Source organism: Brassica oleracea, chromosome C9 (genome assembly GCF_000695525.1).
Source record: "Brassica oleracea var. oleracea cultivar TO1000 chromosome C9, BOL, whole genome shotgun sequence".
Classification (NCBI taxonomy): Eukaryota; Viridiplantae; Streptophyta; class Magnoliopsida; order Brassicales; family Brassicaceae; genus Brassica; species Brassica oleracea.
Window position 1 is genome coordinate 24,654,532 of NC_027756.1, and position 10,627 is coordinate 24,665,158.

Below are 10,627 nucleotides of genomic sequence, written 5' to 3' on the forward strand. Positions count from 1 at the left end.
ACCAGCCCTGGGTAGAGAACGTTTGGGTTAGTGGCCATGTTCCCCATACCCAGCTCCTCGAACAAGTCCTCGAGGTCCGATTTGATGCCCAAAGCCCGGATCACGTCTGGATCGACAAACCGCGTCGGCTCGATGGAGACTTTCAGCCACTCATTGTAGAATATGCTGTCATAGTCGTCCCAAGTGTCCTCGATCGCATGGTTTCTACATGCCGAGCTCTTCGCCGCTTTGTGTGTGTCCTCGAAGTGGTCAAAGAGCCGAATAGGTTCATCTTCGCGCTGGTGTGGCCAAGGTTGCTGGTCGCGAACCGTTGGTAGTGGCGGAGCTGTGCTACTGCCGCCTACGTCAAACCTCCGCTTTGTCCTCCTTTCATACATCTGCAACCAAAACCATAACAAAAATAGGAATTCAGTTCGGTGCAATATCGATCGATGCTAACTGGTCGATGTCGATCGATATTCGTTTGTGACAATCGATCGATGAAAGTTGTGTATCATCAGTCGATTTCACCTTCGCGGAAACCTGGAAAAACCCATTGATGCAAATTTGATTTGCATGACACATATAATATGTTTAAATCGATCAGTGATCCCTATTCTAACACTTAGGTAGCTTAATTTGATCTATAAAGGCCCGAAAATCCTGGTTCTAACTCATTCTCTATTTCAAACTTAGCAAGAACAAAAATTTAGAAAATTTCATGTTCATACCATGATGATGCGTGAGTTAAGCGATCTAAGAGGATAGAGGGTTGAAAATCGAGTGGATTGAGCGAAAGAATCGTTGGATTTGGCCGAAAAACGAGAGAGAAAAGAGATGGGAGAGTTTTCGTAGGGTTTCCGGGTTTGTGATCAGAATTAGAGCGTTCACAACAGTGAAAGGACCTGACCAACGAGATCGGAGTTTTCCGGGAAAATACGTTAGCCGAAAGTTATATAGCACCACCTGATCATTTGGTTCAAATTGTTTGGAAATAATTTTTTTATCATTATATGCTTTCATTTTTTCTCCTTTCGGCAGCTTGTTTGATGTCGAAATTTAATAATTTAATAGCCAAGGCTGCCTTGTGTTCCAGCTCAACTGGTAAGTGACATGATTTTCCATATAGCAGGTGAAATGGGGTGGTTCCTAAAGGAGTTTTGAAGGCAGTTCGGTAAGCCCAGAGTGCATTGTCCAACTTTCTAGACCAATCTTTTCTAGATGTTCCCACAGTCTTTTCTAAGATTTCTTTGATCTGTCGATTTGAGACTTCTACCTGCCCGCTCATTTTCGGGTGGTAGGGTGTTGCAACTCTATGGTGCACTCTGTTCTTACGAAGTAATCCTTCAAAAACTTTGTTAATGAAATGGGATCCACCGTCACTTATGACTATTCGGGGAATTCCGAATCTCGGGAAGATAATGCTTTTGGAAAAATTTGATAACTACGGATGCGTCGTTTGTTGGGGAAGCTACCACCTCGACCCATTTTGACACAATTAACAGCGACTAGGATGTATTTGTTCCCGTAAGAAGAAGGGAAAGGACCCATGGAATCTAGTCCCCAACAGTCGAATACTTCTACTTCTAGAATAGATTTATGTTCCATTTCATGTCTTTTACTGATTTTTCCCCTTCGTTGACATCTGTCGCATTGTGCTTTGAATGCATGAGCATCACGAAACATAGTTAGCCACCAGAATCTTGCCTGAAGAATTTTTGATACCGTTTTAATGGTTGCAAAATGTCCAACGTAATCTGATCCATGGCATTGGAATAAAATATCGGGGATTTCAGTTTCGACGACGCAGCGTCTATACATCCTGTCAGTGTAGTGTTTGTAGAGATATGGTTCGTCCCAATGATATCTTCTAACTTCTCTCAAAAACTTTTTCCTTGTATAACCTCTCAACTCTTCGGGTTTTATCTTAGCAGCTAGATAGTTCACTATATCAGCGTACCAAGGTCTGGTCTTTGGACTTTTTCCGACTGCGTGCACTTCCCGATGCAGACTTTCGTCTACGGGGGAATCATTGTCAGGGTGCAGCTTGTTAAACGCGATGTTTACTTGTATATCGAAGGTGAGGGTTATAGGATTTATTTCTTTATTTGGATAATCTGGAGTATTGATCGACATACCGTTGTCGATATCGATCGACATAGCGTTGTCGATATCGATCGACATAGCGTTGTTGATATCGATCGAAATTGCATCGCTGTCATCAAACGACAGTTCCTTGGAAGTGAGACATACATTTCCGATGAATGAATCCGTCTGGTAAACATTTTCTGTTGGCAAGAAATCATCGATAGGAACATCATCTTCTATTCGTATTTAGGAAAGATGATCTTCAACTCCGTTTTCTACTCCTTTTTTATCTTTAATCTCGATATCAAATTCTTGGAGTAGAAGGATCCATCGCAGGAGTCGTGGTTTCGCATCTTTCTTTTGCATTAAATATTTGATCGCAGCGTGGTCAGTATGAACGATGACGCGCGAGCCAACCAGGTATTGGCGAAACTTTTCAAATGCATAAACTACAGCAAGCAGTTCTTTTTCTGTTGTTGCGTAATTCCTTTGTGCCTCGTCGAGTGTTCGACTGGCGTAGTAAACTTCATGTAGCTTTTTGTCTTTCCTTTGGCCTAGAATTGCTCCTACAGCGAAATCGCTCGCATTGCACATAATTTCAAAGGAAAGATTCCAGTCAGGTGCTTGTACAATGGGGAAAGTTATCAGGGCTTTCTTTATCTCCTCAAAAGATTTTACGCATTCTGGTGTGAAGTCGAATTTAACTTCTTTACATAGGAGAGGGTGAGAGGTGTAGCGATTTTGCTAAAATCTTGTATGAACCTCCTGTAGAATCCGGCATGCCCGAGAAATCTTCTCACGTCTTTTACGTTCGTGGGTGCAGGCAGGCCGGTCATTACCCCAATCTTTGCCCGTTCTACTTCTATACCAGCAGCGGACACTTTATGTCCTAGGACGATTCCATCGTTAACCATAAAGTGGCATTTTTTCCTATTAGAACGAAGTTCTTTTCTTCACATCTTGCCAAAACTTTATATAGGTTATCGAGACAGTTTTTGAAACTGGATCCATACACAGAGAAATCCTCCATAAAAACTTCTATGAAGTACTCAATCATGTCTGTGAAGATTGACATCATGCAACGTTGGAAAGTGGCGGGAACAATACAAAGACCGAAAGGCATTCTGCGGTATGCGAATGTTCCATAAAGGCATGTAAAAGTTGTCTTTTCTTGATCGCCAGGATGTATAGGGATTTCGATAAATATGGAGTAACCGTCAAGAAAACAATAATATTGGTGATTTGCCAATCTTTCTAACATTTGATCAATGAAGGGCAAAGGGAAGTGATCTTTCCTTGTGGCAGCGTTCAACTTCCTATAGTCGATACACATCCGATGTCCGGTGACAGTTCGCGTTGGGATGAGTTTGTTTTTATCATTCTTTACCACAGTGATTCCGCCGTTTTTTGGTACGACATACACGGGGCTAACCCAATTGCTATCCGAAATCGGGTAAATGACACCGGCATCTAGAAGTTTGATTATTTCCTTTTTAACAACTTCTTTCATGTTTGGGTTTAGCCGCCTTTGGTGTTCCACTGACGATTTTGAATCTTCTTCTAGGTGAATCTGGTGCATGCACAAATCTGGAGAGATACCAGGAATATCATCGAGAGAGTATCCGAGGGCTTTCCAATATTTTCGCAGCTTGTTTAATAATAACACAAGTTCTCCGTTGGTACGGTTGGCGTTCACGATAACGGGGTATGAATCTTTATAGAGATAAGCATATTTGAGTCCAGCAGGTAGTTGCTTTAACTCAATATGTGGTGCTTCTTCGGGATCACAATCTTCTAACGAAGATGGTTGTTGATCGACGGCTTATTTCAAATATCGATCAACGTTGATTTCCGAAGCGTCTCCTCTATGTCATCAACATTTTCTACTTCCATACTTGCGTCTATCAATCGTGTGTATTCCTCAGCTCTGCTGTCAACAATAAATGTCTCTTCTTCACTAGACGTACGTACTTTCTCCAGGGGATCATCTGAGCCCAAATCTATGAAAGATTCTTCAGCCAACTCAGAGATATCATCCACGTATGAAGTTTGTTTATCGATCAAGGGTCGTCTAATCAGCTTTTCCATGTCGAAGGTCATCGGAATGTTTCCAATGTTTAGACATATCCTACCTTCCTTGACATCGATGATCGCACCAACTGTAGCTAGGAATGGTCTACCTAAAATGAGGGGGTCTTTCGGTTCATTTTGGTATTGCAGTACAACGAAATCCGTAGGTACGTGACAGTTGTTTATCTTTATTGGCACGTCATCAAGTACCCCCTCAGGTATCCTAACGGATCTGTCGGCAAGAACTAATGTTATTTTCGTAGGCTTGAACTTGTCGTATCCCAGGGATATAGCGACAGAATGCGGCATAAGGTTCACGCTGGAACCTAAATCACAGAGGGATCAAGGAAAACTCTTGTGTCGTATATTGCAATCTAGAACAAAACTGCCCAGAGCAGGTCTCTTAATCGGGGTTTCGCCTTGGATTATTGCACTTACTTCCTATGAAACCATCATGACGCTACGTTCAGTACCTGGGAAGCTGTTGGATACCATATCTTTTACATATTTCTTTATTGAAGATGAAACTTTTATGGCATTACTCAATGGCATTTCGAACGTGATTTTATCGAATGCTTTCTTACAGATCGCCTTATCTAATTCTTGCTTAGTCTGCATCTTTTTAGGAGGAAAAGGCGATAGAGTCTTATACACTCTCTCTACAGCCGGTTCAGCAGGAGTTGAGCGTCGATCGATATTTACTGCAGTGGGCTGATCGACATTAGTTCCTTTTTGTCGATCGATTTCTAACTCTTCTTCTCGAGATCGATGGCTGCATCCTTGGTGTTGGACCGCTCACTTTCCCGCGGTATTTCAGACTCGGGGTGGGACCATCTAGGATTATTGGTCGTGACCTATTTTCCCCGGTTTTCTCAAAGTCAGCATGTTTTTCCACTTGGTTGATCTTTATTGTGTTCGGGTTGTGGCTTCGTCCGCTTCTTAGTGACACAACATTAATTTGATGTTTCGGATTCGCGTCAGTTCGCCCAGGTAGATGTCCTGTCTCTCTTTTGATGGCGATCGCGTTTTCCGCGACTTGACCGTCCAACCTCTTAATGTGTTCACTTAAAGCGTCAAATTTTCTCATTAGCTCACTGTAGATCATGTCTATCTTTCCGTTCAGGTCAGTGGCCATTTTGCGATTCCCCATGAAAGCTTGGTTTAATCTAAACATCCTTCTGCCTCGGCGTGAGCCAACTGTAGCATCGTAATTTTGGGTAAAGCTATCGGGGTTAGGGATAGAGTACCTATCTTTCGAGGTTGGATTATCTACGAAGTCTACTCGTTGTTCTAATTCAGAAAGGGTATCATCGTCAATTTGGTATATCCCAAATTGGTTTTGTCCCTCTAGAGCTGAATGAATCGAATCTAGAGATTCTTTAATTTTGGCTAAAGGTGACTTATCCATTGAGTCAACTCTCCTTTCTCGCTCTACGTCTATCATTTTGTAGCATCTACCCGTAGCTACATTCTTGATCAAACGCTTTGCCTCTTCAGGGTTCCTGGTACTGAAGTTCCCTTCACTGGCTGTGTTAAGCGTGATTTGGTAGTGCAAGTTAATACCTCTGTAAAAGGTATTAATGAGTTGTGGTTCTGGATAACCATGGTGGGGACATTCAAGTTAGTAACTCTTGAATCTCTCCCATGCGTTTCTGAATGATTCCCGTGGACCTTGAGGGAATGTGGAAATTTTCTTCCATACATCCCAGTAACGCTTCTCTTCGAAGAATTGATTAATGAAGGTATTCCTTATCTCCTTCCAGCAGGTTAGAGAACCCGTAGGTAGTTGGTCCAACCATTTTCTGGCATCGCCTTCTAAGGAGAATGGAAAGATTTTTCAGCGATTGTACTCATCATCCATCATATCTTCTAAGTGTTCGATTTGATCTTGTGGGTGCTCTGAGACGGTTCCACGGAAAGGGTTTTGACGTACCAAGAATAAATATTCGAGACTAACCCCGGATTTGTTGTTATCATATTTTGGTAGTTTAATGGCGGACCTATTGGAATAGGTTCTGCCAGGTTTAAGTAGTCTTGCAAGTGAAATTTTGTTTCATGATCTCTTTCTGAGATTGGATTTATTTTAACAGGGATTTCAGTCTCCTGTTCATTGATGATTTGGTTAACTGCGTTGCTTAGTTGACCTTTAGGTTCTCCTAGGACTACTTCCTTATTAGCATTATTGGTAAGAGGAAACTTACCTGCTTCCGACGGGGTGTCGTCGATCGATGTTTGATGAGCGGCGTCGATCGATTCTGCTCTCGGCTTGTCGCTCGATGTTGTTGTCATTTTGTCGATCGATATTCGAGTTCCATATCTTCCATCTTTAAGTTCCTGTGTCAGCAGGAAAAGTGGGAAATTTTTTAGCAAATTTAGTAACATAATCTAGACTGAATTCTAAACCTAATCTAATGGTAATAAGAAAGAGTCCCCGACAACGGCGCCAAATTCGATATCACTCAAATTACCGTAAGGAGTGAATTACTCTCTCAAATTAGTGGTTCAGATGTAGTACTTAGGGATCGAATCCACAGAGACTCTAGGATTACACAATAGATTTATAGTATTCGAATTAAGGCTAGATTAAATGATTTATAGGTTTTAAAGCAGTAAATGAATCGGTGAGCAAAATAATTGCTCGATTGATTTGATTTGAGGTTGTTAACAGTTGGGAGAAATAGCTAGATTCTTGTATGTTCTCATGTATGATAAGTAATACTTAAAGTGGTTTTTATGGGTTTATAGATATTAATTGTTCTTGAATTCAAACTAAGATATAATCAATCTGATTATCTAATCTGGATCTCGGATTTCAACTCTCGTATGTTAATCACGAGAAAGTGTGGATCGATAATTCGTTACGAATATCGATCGATACACCTTTCAAATTATCGATCGACAGGGATATCACTGCGTCGATCGATACTTCTTCCAGGAAGCTTTAAGGATGGGTTTGATTTATATTCTCTAAGTCACTAGACCAACTCTCGTCTGTATCTAGTCAGTTAGATCATACTAGTTAACTTCAGGTATTGAGTCAAGCAACGGCTTAATCTCAATTAATCCTAAGATCTAAGTTTAAAGGGTGATCAATCCTAAACTTAGCTTTAAACACAACTAGATGAAGAACTATATTTCTAAACACCCTAACAATTGTTGTTGTCAGTAATACATTTATCAACATATTGAGAAATCTAAATCTACCAGTAAGGACGACTCAGACATATTCATGGAGCACATAGTTATGATGGTCTGAATAATACTTAAATAAAATGAGTAAATAGAGTAAGAAACAAAATAAATGAAAGCAAGGGAGTTCAAGAGCTCCTCTGTTTTGCAGTGTGGATCTCTCTCTCCAATTCTACGCTCTCCTCTTTCAATGGTGGCTTCTTGCTTCCTCCAAATTAGGTCTAAAAAGGTCTCTAGGCAAGTTTGCCTCTAAAATGATACAAAACCCTAATAAATAGCCTAACAGGCGGCCAGGGACTTAAAATGTAATTATTGAAACTTTTTGTGAAACTTGAAATCTCCTAATTTGTCATTAAATTTCGGGTGGCTTCGATGTCGATCATAGAGAAGAGGTCAACATTGATCGATATTTGTTGGCAACCATCGGTCGATATTTCTTGGTAACCGTCGACCATCTCCTAATTCCAGCAAAGCTCAAAAGATCTCCAAATAGCTCCAAATACATCATTTCCTTCTAGTTAGTACCTGAACCTGTAATTACTTTAAATAGACTCTATATAATAGTAAATATATCTTAAAACACTTATAAACCATGGCTAATAATGGGTAAAATCCATGGTCTATCAACGACGCGGCCTTGGACGACCACCCACAAGTGAGGACAGAAACATGAGCAACTCGGGATTCATCTTTCTCAATTAAGGATCAGCGCCGAGGTTGGGTTGAGGCCAGTTAGGAGATATTGCGAGTCCTTATATACATCCGCGTCATTCCCTTTCACGGGGATGTTCCCAAATATTCTGAGGAATCCTTGTCAAAAAGGATAAGCAGCGAAAAAAAATACGGTCCTTGCAGGAAAAAAGGGAAATCCTTCCTATAAAAAGGAAAGATTCGAGAAAGATATGTTCCTTTCAAGAATAAGAAGAGCACCAAGTATCACCAGACCAAACGGGCACCAGCCTTCTGATCAATTCCCACGCGTCAAGCCTTCAGAACCCCTCTTCAGAAAACATCAGAGCTCCAGGCTCCGCCATCTCCAAGACGCCATCATAAGCCCAGAGCTTCTCCATCTTCGACAAAAAGTCAGCGGTTCAATAGCTGTAGACCCCGGTCTGGAATAAGGGAACTGATCCTCCCCCGAGTTCAGAGTACGGTTCCGCCCTCAGTGGAACCCGAGATCGCAGGATTACTGGAGCGATGTCCTGCCTAAGGGAAGCCTGCTGAAAATGAGCAACTCCGGTTGACTTGAGTGCACAGGTTATTCCCTGAGTTGGATGACGAAATCGAGCAATAAGGGGCAAACTGTTGTGAAAAATACTCATGTATTGAATTTCTCCGTCCAGGCAGGATACCGGCCTCTTGGTCCACGCTAGGAGGTACCCCGGTTCCTCGCTACGAAGTACTCCGGGTCCGGTCCCTGGGACCGCCCCCTTCCTCCGGGAAAAGGAAAATTTTCGATAAGGAGAACCTTCCATATTTCCGAATATGGAAGAGTTTAACCTACTCCAACCGACTAAGGCCCGCCTGAAGAAGACTAAATAAAAGGAACCTAAACCCTAAACCAAGGGATCGACACTTCGAGACTTAGAGATTAGAGCTAGGCGGCTAGAACTAGGGTTTTTACTCAAAACTGTTGTAGTTCCAGCTCTTTGATCTAATAAAACGTCTCTTTCTAGTTTCTTACTTGCAAATCAATTCAAATACTAGCCTTGTCCATCGGTCCATAGTACTCACAAAGATCCTGCACAAAAATCCCCTAGCAATAACCGATGAGGAGGGCCCCCTTTCTAAATCACGAGTAACCTATTTACGAAGGGTGGAATGTGAATCATCCCTCCGAAGGGACCCCGACACGAAGGATCAGCTCAACAAACAGCTAAAAATCTGGATAAAGATTAAGAAGCAAATCAAGGGAGAAAGCCACAGTAGGGCCGTTGTTCAAAAAATATAGGCCACAATAAACCAAGCTTCAAACAAAAGCCATTATTCAGAAAAAGGGAAATCAGAAGAAACAGAGACATAAGTTCAAGTCGGAGATCCTCTTGACTTGACAGACGAATCCACGTCCATCTCAGAAACCAGCGGAATGGCGAGTTCATCCTCAAAAGTAGGAGGGGGAGCACCTTTGTTCCTGGCCTCTTCTTGAATCACAGCCTTGTATTGCTCCAGCACCTTGGCTAAATCCCATTGGGCACTCTGATTCCTCAACCATTCCCGCATCAACTCCCAGCGAGAAACGACCCTCACTCCGTTCACAGCCATCACCATCTCAAACTTGAAGGTCTCTACCGCCGCCTTGAGGGCGTCGATCTCTTCTTCCAGCTCCTAATTCTTCCGACTCGTAGCGAGTGCATCAGCTGAAGACATCTCGGCTGCCTTCTCCAGATCTTTCACCTTGTCCTTAAGATCACGGATCTCCAGTTCCCGGGCCGCACGCTGATCTCTCTCTCCTGACATCTGGCGCTTCAGGTCCTCGATCTCTTCTCGAATGATCGGCAAGCCTTAATTGGACAGTCGTTCCCCAAGATGGTACAACTAAGAAATGGTCTGCACAAAAAACAGATCCCCGTCATGCTACAAGAGTAAAAGGGGAAGCATACATGCGATGAACTTACCCGGAGAAGCCCTCCTTGAAGAAATTGGACCACCTCCGAAGGATCCCCTATAGGCAGAACAGTACCGTCCATATCAGCCGTGGCTAAACTCCCTACGGAGCAAGCCATATCAGCCGACTGCTGCGCTGATCGAGTCGTAATACCGTTGCTTTTAGGTTTCTTTCCTGGAAGAGATGAGGAAGGTGTCAGCTTAACCACCGTCGAGCGCCGGCTACCAGTGATCATCACCTCATCCCCGGAGGCGGTCCCGCTGCTGGACTCCTTCTCCGCGGACATCACTTTCGCCGCTTCCTGGTAGGCTGCAAAAGGATCTTTGGCGGCGCTTCCTGACATATCTCCTGCATAGAAATAATCATCAGGCATAAAAATAAAGCAGATATGCCAAGAGGACACTTACTCGAAAGGCTGCTACGTCGCAGTACCATCTCGCTAACCAAGAAGTTCACCTGGCGACGATCTATATGAAGTGTCGTGCTCGGATAACGGCTCTCTCTCCTTCCGCGGGAGCAGGGTGAGTCCCGGCTGCATAAAACATAAGGTTAAGAAAGATGACTGATCAGTAAAAGAATTACCAACGCCCTACCTATAAAATTCCATCGATAAGAAGATCCGGGGAGCATCATCAAAACGTATCTTTCCATAAAGAACGAAATTTCCGCGGTTTTTACGGTAAAGTTTGATCGATA